The following is a 13035-nucleotide window of genomic DNA, read 5'->3' on the forward strand; positions in this document are numbered from 1 at the left end:
CCCACAGTAAATTCAGGAGATAAATCAGCCTCTGCTCAGAGAGCAGCAGCCGAGGGGAGGGTGACGGTCAAGGGTGAGCGGGAAGCAGGGAAAACAATGCCACTTCTCACTAGATTTCTAATTGGTTGTCACTGCCTGTCGGAGAATGATGACAAACACCACACTTGCCCTGAGAGGGCTGCAGTCCAGGCTGGGCTGTGCTGAGAAACCTCGGCCGGCAGGGGTGTCAGGCTGTGACCACCTACTCCCGCACGGGGCCAGCTTGCAAATTTATTTTCCAGACCTTCCCGACATCAATTGGCCCAACATTTTCCTAACAGCCAAAGCTCACGATCTGGGCAAACGAAGGAGAAGCAGGAGCTCAGACTCATTCATGGGTTTCCAATTAATTCACTTAACAAATCTATTTTTCAGCCCCAGGTTCAAGACCTTGGTCGAAGCCAGGGAAAATAAGAGGAAGTGACTCAAAGATGAGTCAGATGGAGCTGTTGCCCGCCTCCCGCCCGCTCACAGCGTGGAGGAGAGATGACATATATATAAATAAGCGGGGAGGTGTGGAAAATGAGGAGGGCCCTGAGGGAGGTTCTGATAAAGTGCAATGAGAGTTCAGAGGAAGGAGAAACTATTTTATGAATTTTAAAAAATCCCAAGAGCAGAGTATCTAAAAAGTCATCCACGCAAACCCTAGAGCAATAATTTTCAATCGCAGGTTTGTGAGCAAACTGCTAAGCAGTCATCAACCACGAGGTGTTCTGCAAATAATTTACTGTTCATTCATGAATGCAACCAACATTTAATGAGCATCTACCATGTGGCAGGCACTGTGCTAAGTGCCAAGGACACAGCAGTGAACAAGGCAAGCCTGAGTCCCACCCATGTAGAGTTTCTGAATATTATATAAAAATGTCCAAGTGCAGCCTGTTGAAGGAACTGACAGTGTCCTGGAGCAATTATTGTGGGAGTTCTGAATAAGAAGTAGTCCAGGGCCGGGTGCGGTGGCTCATGCCTGTAAACCCTGTGCTTTGAGAGGCCAAGGAGGGAAGCTCACTGGAGGCCAGGAGTTCAAGACTAGCCTGGGCAACATAGTGAGACCCCTGTCTCTACAAAAAATATAAAAATTAGCTGAACGTGGAGGTGCACACACCTGCAGTCCCAGCTAATCTGGAGGCTGAGGAAGGAGGATCACTTGAGCCCAGGAGTTGGAGGCTGCAGTGAGCTATGCTTGTGCCACTGCACTCCAGCCTGGGCAATACAGTGAGACTCTGTCTCAAACAAACAGACAATAAAATAAATAAATAAATACAACAGTGCAGGATCAGGACACGAGGCATCTCAGGAAGGAGTCTACACTGTCCTAAGAACACTGTGAAGCCACTGAAGATTTAAAGCAAGAAAGTGAAGTGGTAAGATTTGCCCTTCTAAAACAGCACTTTGGTTGTGTGTGAAGAATGGATTAGAGGGAGTGAGACCACCTGTAAGAAGACCACTGTTGCTTTTTAAAACTTAGAACACATTCAAGGTTCCCCTCTATCACAGCTCTGCTCTTGCACACTTACACCCGAGCTTTCTTGACAGCTCATGCTCCAGAACCTTGTTCCGCTTTATCCATGCCAAGGTCCCAAGAAGACCATAAAGGATCTTCTGCAGCTGTGATTGCAAATTCATATACTACATATGAATTGTGATTTTATAGTGGCTCCCATCTCCTTTTAAATATAACCAGTGGTAAATTATTAAGTAGGGAGCATCTATGGCACTATTTTCTCATTAAATAGGAATGTGTAAGAGAGAGGGGGATTATTAATACCCAGGTATAGCCATGAAATATGTCATGCAGAACTACGTCAACAACCAGCCCTATGTATCCCAGAGGGAAGCAAGTTGAGAACGGTTGTACTACAATTGCATGATAACACCATTTGCCACACTATATCAGGTGGTTTAATTTGGTAGCCCATCCCTACAAAATGTGAATCCCTGGTTTCAAAGGCATTAGGAAGTCATAGGTATAGGTAGAAGTCAGATGGTGCCATTTGCCTCATACAAATACTATCTAATGCTTCTCATCTCGCTCAAGGCAGAAGTAAAATCCCCACATCAATGTACAAAGCCCTGCATCTTCTGCACCTGTGCCCCTTTCCCAATCTCTCCGACCTCACCTCCTCCTGCTCCTCCTGCCTCACTCTGCTCCAACCACACTGGCCTCCCGGTTATTCCCATGACACACGCAGTGCCTCAGGACCTTTGCATGCGCTGTTTCCTCTGGAGTTTGGCCTGGCTGTTTCCTTCACCTCTTTATCCAATGGCACCTCAATGAGGCTGTCTCAGAGTACCCTATTTCAGTTGCAGAACTCCCCACACATCCTATTTCCCTTGCCCGCTTTCCTCTCCCTCAATAACAGGACTGACTTTTCACCTTTCAACAGAATGCAGTTTACTCCTTTATTTTGTTTTTAGCCTGTTTCCTTCCCCTGCTGGGAAATAAGCTCTGCAAGGACAGAGTTTTTGTCAGTTTTATTCACTGCTATATTCCCGGTGCCCCAACAGGACCTAATACACAATAGGTGCTTCATAAATGCTTGTTAAAGGTTTTTGTTTGTTTGTTTGTTTGTTTTTGAGGCAGAGTCTCACTCTGTCACCCAGGCTGGAGTGCAGTGGCACCATCTCGGCTTACTGCAACCTCCACCTCCCAGGTTCAAGCGATTCTCCTGTCTCAGCCTCCTAAGTAGCTGGGACTACAGGCACACGCCACCACGCCTGGCTAATTTTTTTTATTTTTAACAGAGGCGGGGTTTCACCATATTGGCCAGGCTGGCCTCGAACTCCTGACCTCATGATCCACCTGCCTTGGCCTCCCAAAGTGCTGGGATTACCGGCGTGAGCCACCGTGCCTGGCCGTAAAGGTTGTTAAACAGACCTGGAGGACAAAGGTTTTTAGTCACTTTACCTTTAGAAAACACTCTATTTTCTCTGTTCATTTTGGCAACAACAACAACAACTGAAACCCTGCTTTTCTAAATATATTTCAGTTTGATTAATCTCAAAATAAGTCAGCTGGTTTTGCAGAGACACTGGCAGAACCATTTTGGGGTGAGAGGTGGCAACCTGGGTTTAAAAACTATTATAGGCCAGGCGCAGTGGCTCACGCCTATAATCCCAGCACTTTGGGAGGCTGAAGCCGGTGGATCACCTGAGGTCAGGAGTTCAAGACCAGCCTGGCCAACATGGTGAGACTGAGACTTAAAAATACAAAAATTATCCAAGCATGGTGGCACGCACCTGTAGTCCCAGCTACTCAGGAGGCTGAGGCACGAGGATTGCTTGAATACAGGAGGCAGAGGTTGCAGTGAGCCAACATCACACCACTGCACTCCAGCCTGGGCAACAGAGCGAGACTCTGTCTTAAAAATAATAATTATTATTATTAAATAAATAAATATAAAAACTAATTACAGCTGCTTGAGCCATGAAAAAAGAATGAAATCATGTCATTTGTAGCAACGTGGTTGTAACTGGAGGTCATTATGCTAAGTGAAATAAGCGAGGCACAGAAAGACAAATACTGAATGTTCTCAGTCATACATAGGAGCTAAAAAAGTTGATTTCTTGGACCTAGAGAATAGAATAATAGATACCAGAGACCAGGAAGGGTGGGTGGGGGGCAAGAGAATGAAGAGAGATTGGTTATGCGTACAAACATACAGTTAGATAGAAGAAATAAGTTCTGGTGTTTGATAGCAGCTTAGGGTGACTATACTATAATAGCAACAATACCGTGTACATTTCAAAGTTACCAGAAGAGAGGACTTGTAATGATACCAACACGTAAAAATGATAAACATTCAAGTCGATGGACACCCCAAATACCCTGTCTTGGTCAGTACACATTCTATGCATGAAACAAACACTCACATGTATTCCACAAATATGTAAATTATTATATACCAATAACAGAGAAGAAACTAATTATAATTGACCCATAAAGTCAAGGGTGAGTTGAGTCTATGGATCCTGGTTACAATAAACGTCTTCAAGCCTCTGTCCCCTTTGCTAATGTTTTCATAACCGAGTAACTCACTTCAGCCTCACAGCAGACCCATTTCCCAGACAAGAAAACTGAGACACAGAGAAAAGTGGCTTGAGGCTGTAACTTGATTTGTGAAAGAAGGCTAATTTTACCCATTTTTTCCATCGGCCATTCCTTATTCCTGCAAAACACTTGCCTTTGAGTCTGAAGACAGTTCACACATTGCACGGGACACCTGCAGTCACCCGCCTCCTTCCAAAGTTGGCTATGATCAGGCCTCCAAGACTCACCCTGAACCTCTGCCCTAGAGTGGCGCCACAAGAGGAAAAAGACTCTACCAACTTAACCTGAAGTGCTTGCCGCTGGTGGAACTAAAGTGGGAGGCCCAAGCTTCCTCTACAGAGCCTCTCCCTCCTTAGAAAAAAAAAAAAAAATCAACCAGGAAAGGCAAATTGTACAGATGCCACTAAAAAGAAATTCCCGCTTAATATTGCTTCCTCTGCACCCAGCGACTTTTAGACAAGCAGAAGACGAAATGCCCTGCCCGCGACTAAACCAGACTCCTTTTCATTTACTACCATCTCAGCGTGTGTGTGGCCTGATGTCCAACTCTGGGCTCTGAATCCATCACTAAACTAAGAACCGTACCCAACAAAGGACACTGACACATGGCACAGGCTGGCCGTGCTGCCAGGCAGAGATAGGACGGGTTCTATCTACACAGGGAGAACAAGAAGGCTGGAGTGGCCTTGCTAACGCGCCATTATCACTTGAAAAATATCCATGAGAGCCTATCTCCCCAGGCCACGCTGCCGCTCTTTCCCTTCCTTCCTAGACATATTTCTCTCCATGAATTAACAACATAAATCCAAAGAACCGAGCAGGTGTGACCATGAGACCACCGGCCTCCGTGGGTCTTTGAGAAAACAAGCCAAAGTCCCCTTCCAAATGACAGTGACAGCCCCCTAGCCGGGTGGCCCACCCCGCAGCCTGTAATAACACACCTACAAAACGCAGTTTAGCAGACTCAAAGGAAAGCTTCTAAGATCTCAATAGATTTGGACTATAATCCAAAAACCATCCCTCCCCAGCGCTATTGCTGACAGGACATAATTCAGAGACCCAGGTAGTTGGAACTCAATTTGACAGCAAATCTCTGGATGTAAAAAATATGAAACTGGCTTCAGCGAGTAGGACAGAGTCCACCTGCTGCCTTCAGCGACAAGGTCGATGTGCCGCTATGCTAAGGCAGGGAGCCCACGGGGAGGCGAGGCGGGTGGGGTGTGCAAAGCTGCTCTTGCGCGCGGCCTGGGTGGCCCCCTCCTGACATACCCCGTCCGCCCGAGCAGCCGCCCAGTACTCACTTCGCGGAAGCCCACAGAATAGGGCATGCCGGTCTCTCAGCAGGGGCCCGCCGAAGGGCCTTGGGGGCTTGCAGAGGAGCAGCTGGGGCTGGCGGACTCACCGCAGCCTCTGCGGGGCCTGTGACGTGCGGGCCGGGCCCCCGAGGGCCTTATCGGCCCCAGAGGCGCTTGCTATCGGGCCGGGCGCTCCCGGCACGGGCGGGCGGAGGGGTGGCGCCCACCTGGGGACCGCAGATTACAAGAGCACCTCCTCCCCCAACCCCAGGAGGCCCCGCTCCCCAGGCCTCGGCCGGCGCGGACCCCTGGTTGCCCCGGGGTCGGGAGCAGCCGGGGAGAGCTGAGTTCAGAGCCCAGAGTCGGACATCAGGCCACACGCTGAGAGGGTAGTAAATGAAAGGGAGTCCGGTTTAGTCGCGGGCAGGGCATCTCCTCTTCTGCTTGTCTAAAAGTCGCTGGGTGCAGGGGAAGCAATACTAAGCGGGAATTTCTTTTTAGTGGCATCTACACAATTTGCCTTTCCTGGTTTTTGTTTTGTTTTGTTTTGTTTCCTAAGGAGGGGGAGGCTCTGTAGAGGAAGCTTCGGCCCTGGGTGCCCCTGGGTTGGGAGCAGCCGGGGAGAGCTGAGCCAGGGCGCACGCCCTGTCGGCGCTGCGGGTGTGGGGCGCAGGAGTCCTTCTGGCCGGCGCCTCCGCCCCCCGGGGAGGCTGGAGCTCTCCAAGGCCGGGGAGCCTCCCGAAGCGCGCTGCCCCCTCTGTTCTCCGCGTGCTTTCACTAGGGCCCCATGCTGCTTAGTGGCCGATTTGCAGGGAATCTGGGCACAATCTTAATAACACCAGGGCCAAAAATAACAACGTTCCTGGGAACCAGAGGTGAGTCATCGCGAACAGCGGCTAGGAGGGCGTGGGGTGGCGCGGGCAGGGGGGCGCCCAGGCGGTCCCGCAGCTGCCAGAAGGTCGGGGCTGCCCGCCAGCCAGGCTGGACCATCCCAGGCCAAGCTCCTGCAGGCCTGGCCTAGGAAGCCGCCTTTTGCAACGTCCGCCCGTCCAACAACGGTATGAGATGTCATCTGCCCAGAATGGCTTTATCAGTGAGAACACCGTACCCTGGAATGGCAGTTGGTGGCTGGCAGAGGGAACAGGTGACCCCGAGGAGCTGAGCTGCGGGGCCAGGGGCATGGCAATCTCCCTGGAGCCTGGGGGGTGGTGCTATTAAGGTGGCAGCTGTCTCCCTCCATGGTTTCCTCTAGGGGTGGGTGTCACCGCTGGGGGCCTCTGGTGCAGTCCTCCCTGAGAAGGGTCTCTCCAGCCTTCCTCACGTGATGCTTGGCCTCCTGCTGGGCCCACGCTGGTCCAGGTACCCTGACGAGGCCGCCATCTGGCTTTATGGCTTTCCCGCAGCACCAAACTGGCCTTGCCATGAGGGCACAGCTGCTGCGGAAAGATGCCACCGAGATCAGCTTCATGACCCGTCTGTGTTTTCCACAGCAGCTGGAGCGCACCCCATGGATGCTGGGCCATCTCCCCGGGGACTAGTGCCTGACAGAGCTGACAGAGTTCTAGGCCACATGTGGGCTAGAAGGAACCGCCATGTCTACCACAGCACAGTCCTTAAGCAGGAGCCTTTTGAAGCACTTGGACTCAAAACAATGGCTGTTTGTTGTTATTGTTGTTGTTGTTTGTTTGTTTTGAGGGAGCCAGAAAGCTAAAAAATGTAAAAGAAGCAGGTCACATTAGACATGATTTCAGACAGCCTCCCCGAAGGACAGATGATCTCACTTGGCAACACATACTGGGCCAGGCTCACTCATGAGGGGGCAGCGTGGCATGCACCCCACTCGGGGCAAGAATGAGGCTTAAATATTAGCTGACTCAGAACATAGCAAGTGCTCAGTAATGGCTTCTGGAACGAACCCGTGGTTGTCACCAGCAGGAGTGACGAAAGCTAGAAGCCGTTTCACCATCCAGGGAAGAGGAGGAACAATATTTTTCTCTTTGGAGTTCCCACACTCAGAAGAGAGAACACCAGCATATGAACACAGAGTGTCACATGATGTAGGAAACGTCCTGTAGGTAGAGAGTATAATTCCAAAGCTTAGGATCCTGCTAGTTCCTTGTGCAGTGCTTCCGGTGGGCAACATGGTGACCCCCCAGTCCCTCAGGCTTGAGGCAGGCCAGCACAGCTTCTCTGGGAGCCAGGTCATTTCAGAATTTAACCCCAGAACTAGGTCACCCCAGGCAACACAAGGCTCCTCTCCCTTGGATACAGGAAGCGGAGGAAAAGGCCAGGCATGCTCAGGGGCAAACCAACACCCAGGTGAAAGGGAGCTGGGCTGGTTTCAGGGAGCAGCCTGGTTTCAGGGAGCCGGACTCACGATGTGCTTGAGACCCTCAAATTCACCCCTGGAAGCAGCTGCCCCCGTGACAAGGAACTAAGGACAGGCATGTCATGAACTGTGAATTAGAGTGACATTTGTCCCTCCCTTCATCAACAGACTGCCCCAAGAGCTTCCCAAATTATCTGCCATAGAATACCTTGTTTCCCTCGAGTCTCTGAAAGGGGGCCGCAAAAGCTGTCCCCACGCTGGAAATGCAGGGCCAGGCTTTTAAAGTTTTGCTCCCGGATTATGAGAACACCTAGAAAATTCAGTGCTCCTCTCCACTCCCCCAAACCCCTTCACAAGCCCCCACCCTTCGTTTAACAAACATATATATAGTGCTTTCCTGGTACCAGATACTACTTTAAGCACTTGACAAAATATTTAGTCATACATAAAACCCTTATAATTACACTGTAATTCACTCTCGTCAGATCCAGTCATTGTGAAGAAACGGAGGCACGGGGAGATTAAGAGAGCTACTTAAGAAGACACGGTGCCAGGTTTCTACCCAAGCCATTTGGATCTAGGGTCTGGAGGCCATGTGAGCCATTTTGCATTAGATTAATGCTTTAATTCAGTTCACAGTTAGACAACATACGTTCCCCATCTATATCTATACCCATCTGGAAGGCAACAAAAAGATGATAAACTGATAGTGTCATGTGCCCATGACCCAGCTAACAAAGAGGCTCTGGGTTCCAGTGCCCCAGTCTTTCATGGGATTCCATCGACCTCATGCCCTGCTCCCCTCCCCAACAGAGATGGAAACATTATCCTGAATTTTGTGTTTATCATCCCTTGTTTCTCTCTATATTTTTGCCACTTATGGTTGTATGATTTTTGTTTGTTTGTTTTTTGAGACGGCATCTCGCTCTGTCACCAGGCTGGAGTGCAGTGGCGTGATCTCGGCTCTACCTCCCAGGTTCAAGCCATCCTCCTGCCTCATCCTCCCGAGTAGCTGGGACTACAGGCACACGCCACCATGCCCAGCTAATTTTTGTATTTTTAATAGAGACGGGGTTTCACCTTATGGTTGTATCTTTAAACAATGTCTTGTTTAGTTTTGCCATGTTTTCGGACTGTGAATAAATAGAATTATTATGCTGTGTGAATTCTTCTGCTACTTGCATTTTTGCTGCAACGTCATGTTCCTGAAATTCAGCCAGGATTCATTTATTCCTTTTCACTGCTGTGTGATATCCCATTATAGGCAAATAGTACACAATATTTATTTATTTTCCAGATGGGATCTCATTCTGTCACCCAGGCTTGTAGTGCAGTGATCCCATCACGATTCACTGCAGCCTTGAACTCCTGGGCTCAAGCAATCCTCCTGCCTCAGCCTCCTGAGTTGCTAAGGCCACAAATATTTATCTATTTTACTGCTAATGGAATTTGAGCTGTTTTCAACTTTTTCCTATTAAAACATTATTGCTATGAACATTCTTATAAAAGCTTCCCAGTGCACGTGTGTGAGATCTTTCTAGTGTGTATGCTAGCAGGAGAATTACTGAATTGTACCGTACATGTATCTTCAATCTTATTAGATAACACTGACTTGTTTTTGAAATTGGCTCTTCCAATTTACACTGTCAATAGCAGGGTTATGTGGTTGCCCTGCAAGTTCAACAACATTTGGTATTGTCAGACTTTAATATTTTTGTCAATCTGGTTGGTATAAAATGGTATGGTGTGGTGCTTTTTATTTGCATTTCCATGATTACTAATGAGGTTGAGCATCTTATCACATGTTTATGAGCCATTTACTTTTCCTCTTCTATGAAATTACTATTCAAGCCCTTTGCCCATTTTTCTGTTATGTTGTTTGTCTTTTTCTTATTGAGGTGGAGGAGTTCTCTGCAATCTGAATACGAATCATTTTTCAGTTATGTGCATTGAAAATATCTCCTCCCAGTGTGTAGTTCTTTACACTTTTTAAAATGGTATCTTTTAACGAACCAATATGGGTTTTAATGTGTCAAATATGTTGATCATTTTCTTTATGGTTTGTGTTTCTTTTGTCTTGTTTAAGAAGTCCACTTCTACCCTGAGCTTATACAATTTTTTCTGTATTATATTTATTTTATAGGGTTTTTGTTTTGTTTTGTTTTGTTTTGTTTTTTGTTTTTGAGATGGAGTCTTGCTCTGTCGCCCAGGCTAGAGTGCAATGGCACCATCTCAGCTCACTGCAACCTCCGCCTCCCGGGTTCCAGCAATTCTCCTGCCTCGGCCTCCCGAATAGCTGGGACTACAGGCACTCACCACCACGCCTGGCTAATGTTTGTATTTTTAGTAGAGACAGGGTGTCACCACGTTGGTCAGGCTGGTCTCAAACTCCTGATTTCAAGTGATCTGCCCACCTTGGCCTCCCAAAGTGCTGAGATTACAGGCATGAGCCACCACGCCCGACCTATAGTTTTACTTCTCATATTTAGGTCTTTAAATCCACTTGACTTATTTTGTGTATGATGTGAGTTGAGTTCTGATTTTTACTATGTGGATAATGAAATATCCCTGCACCATTGATTGAATAGCCCATCCTCTCCCAGCTGAACTGTGTCATGTTCATCGTTTATTAAGTCTCCACATGCATGAGTCTGTTGGAGAGGAGAACTCTCTCCTATGATCCATTGGCCTATAAGTCTATCTCAGTACTGATGTCATATTGTCTTCATTGCTACTGCAACTAATAATACATTTTATAATAAGTTTTAATATTGTCCGTAATAAGTCTTAGTATTGTTGAGGAAGTCTCTTTGCTTTATTCCTCTAGAAAAGCATCATAACAGCTGGGCACAGTGGCCTACACCTGTCATCCCAGCACTCTGGGAGGCCGATCACTCGGGCAACATGGCAAAACCCCATCTCTACTAAAAATAGAAAAAAGTAGCCAGGTGTGGTGGCTTGCATCTGTAGTCCCAGCTACTGGGGAGGCTGAGGTGGGAGGATCACCTGAGCCTGGGAAGTCATTGAGGCCGCAGTGAGCGATGATCATGCCACGGCACTCCAGCCTGGGTAATGAGAATGAGACCCTATCTAAAAGAAAGAAAGAAAGAGAGAAAGGGAGAGAGAAAGGGGGGGGGAGAGAGAGAGAGATGAAAAAAGAAAGAAAGAAAGAAAGAAAGAAAGAAAGAAAGAAAGAAAGAAAGAAAGAAAGAAAGAAAGGAAGGAAGGAAGGAAGGGAGGGAAAGGAAAGGAAAGAAAGGAAAGAAAGAAAAGGAAAGAGAAAAAAAGAGGGAGGGAGAGAGAGAGAGAAAAAAAAAAGCATCAAAGCTTCTCTTGGTCCTTTGCCCTCTTGTTTGATATTTTTATTGGGTTGTTACAGTCTATAGATACATACATTTTTGTATCTTGAGCCTGTAGCCTGAAATCTTGTTGAGCTCTATTATGAGGTCTCATAGTTTGTCCCTGGCTGGTCTGAGTGCAGTGATGTTTACAACTAATTGATCACATTCAGTTACAGATTTATTTGTTCCTTCTCCATTCCCACTGCTTCACTTGACTAGCCTTCAAAAAAATTGACCATGATTCTCTTTGATTTTTCTCTGTAGACAATTATTATCCAGGACATTTTGTTCTCTTCTTTTACAGTTTTTGAACCCCTTCTTTGCTTTTCTTGCTCTATTACATTGGGTAAGATATCCAATATATTTTTGAACGGAAACAGTGATAGCATGTTTATCTAGTTGCTGACTTAAATGGAGCTGCTTTTAAAGTTTTACCATTAAGTATAATGTTTATGTAAGACTTTTGTGAATATCTTTTTATTAGTTAAGGAAGTTAGCTTCTAGTCTCAGTTTATTAAAATTTTAATCATGAATGAATGTTGAAATCCAAATTTTTCTTTTCCTTTTTTGTGAAGGTGGTACATTGCATTAATAGATTTTTCTAATGCTAAACTATCCTTCCATTTTTGGGTTAAACCCTTCTTGGTCGTAATGAATTACTTGTAATATAGCACCATTGAATTAGAGTTGTGGAATTTTCTACAGGATTTTTGCACCTATATATTCATAAGTTATATTGGTTATTTTAATTTGCTACTGCTGCATAACAAAGTAGCCCCCAATTGTGCTGAATTAAAATACATAAATTTAGTATTTCAGAGTTTCTGTGGGTTGGGAATTCAGGGGCAGTTCATCTGGGTGGTACTGGCACAGTGTCTCTCAAGAAGTTGCCATCAAGATGTCAGCTGGGGATGCAGTCATCTGAAGGCCCAACTAGGGCTGGGATTCACTTCCAAGATCCTCAGATGGCTGCTGGCAGAAGCTCTCAGCTCCTCACCTCATGGACCTCCCATAGGGCTGCCAACCATCCTCTTACACTGCAGCTAGCTTTTCCCAGGGTGACCCAAGAGAGAAGGCAGAAGCCACGAGGCTGTCATGGCCTAGTCTAGACATCACATATCATCACTTCTGCCACATTCTATTTGCTAGAAGCAAATCACTAAACCAGCCCACCCTCAACAGCAGGGGAATTGTCAAAGGGAAGTATATCGAAGAATGTGTACATATTTAAAACCCCCACATGGCCTATCGTTTTCTTTTCCTAAATTGTCTCCAGTTTTAGTATCATATCATACTAAACTCACAAGGTGAGTTGGCTGGCTTCTCTCCCTGGCTATGAGAGGGATTAATTAATTGCCTGCAAAATAATCTGGTCTTTTTCAATGAGAGGGTAACTATGGGAGGGAGATTACTGATTTACTTTATTTCATGTTAAATGTTTGCTCAGGCTACCAGTTTAGGAGATCAATATTTTTAGAACATATTCCAGATTCTGAAAACTTGATTCTCATTCGCTTAAACTTTACACATCTCCATCTGCTTGGCACTGGCTTAGAGTGCTGTGAAATTCCCACATTCAGGCAAAACACGGTGAAAACAGAGAAGTGACCTCAGTCATTTTAAAAAGTCAGCATGAAGAGTGGGGAAACTAAAAGCTTTAAAAGGTTAAACAACAGATGCTTAATTAATTTTTTAAAAATTCAAGGGTAAACTCCCACTCATTCCGGTAAACTTAGAGAATAGTGTTGAATGGAACTCAAACTTTTTTATCTCGGGACCCTTTTACAGTAAAAAATATTAAGGATCCCATAGAGCTGTTTCTTTCTTTCTGTGTGTGTGTGTGTGTCGTGTGTGTGTGTGTTTCTCTCTCTCATAGAGCTCTTTCTCTCTCTCTCTCTCTCTCTTTCTTTCTCTCTCTCTGTCCCTCTTTTTGTCTCTCTCTCTCTCTCTGTCTCTCTCTCTTTGTCTCTCTCTCTCTCT

The 13035-nt window shown here is 46.4% G+C and overlaps 1 protein-coding gene across 6 annotated transcripts in view; it reads right to left on the reverse strand.

The window, feature by feature from the left end:
- The window catches only part of ANK1 (ankyrin 1), a 240830-nt gene that overhangs the window by 136280 nt on the left and 91515 nt on the right, over positions 1–13035 (reverse strand). The gene's annotated exons all lie outside the window — the stretch shown is intronic.

Source organism: Pan paniscus, chromosome 7 (genome assembly GCF_029289425.2).
Source record: "Pan paniscus chromosome 7, NHGRI_mPanPan1-v2.0_pri, whole genome shotgun sequence".
Classification (NCBI taxonomy): domain Eukaryota; kingdom Metazoa; phylum Chordata; class Mammalia; order Primates; family Hominidae; genus Pan; species Pan paniscus.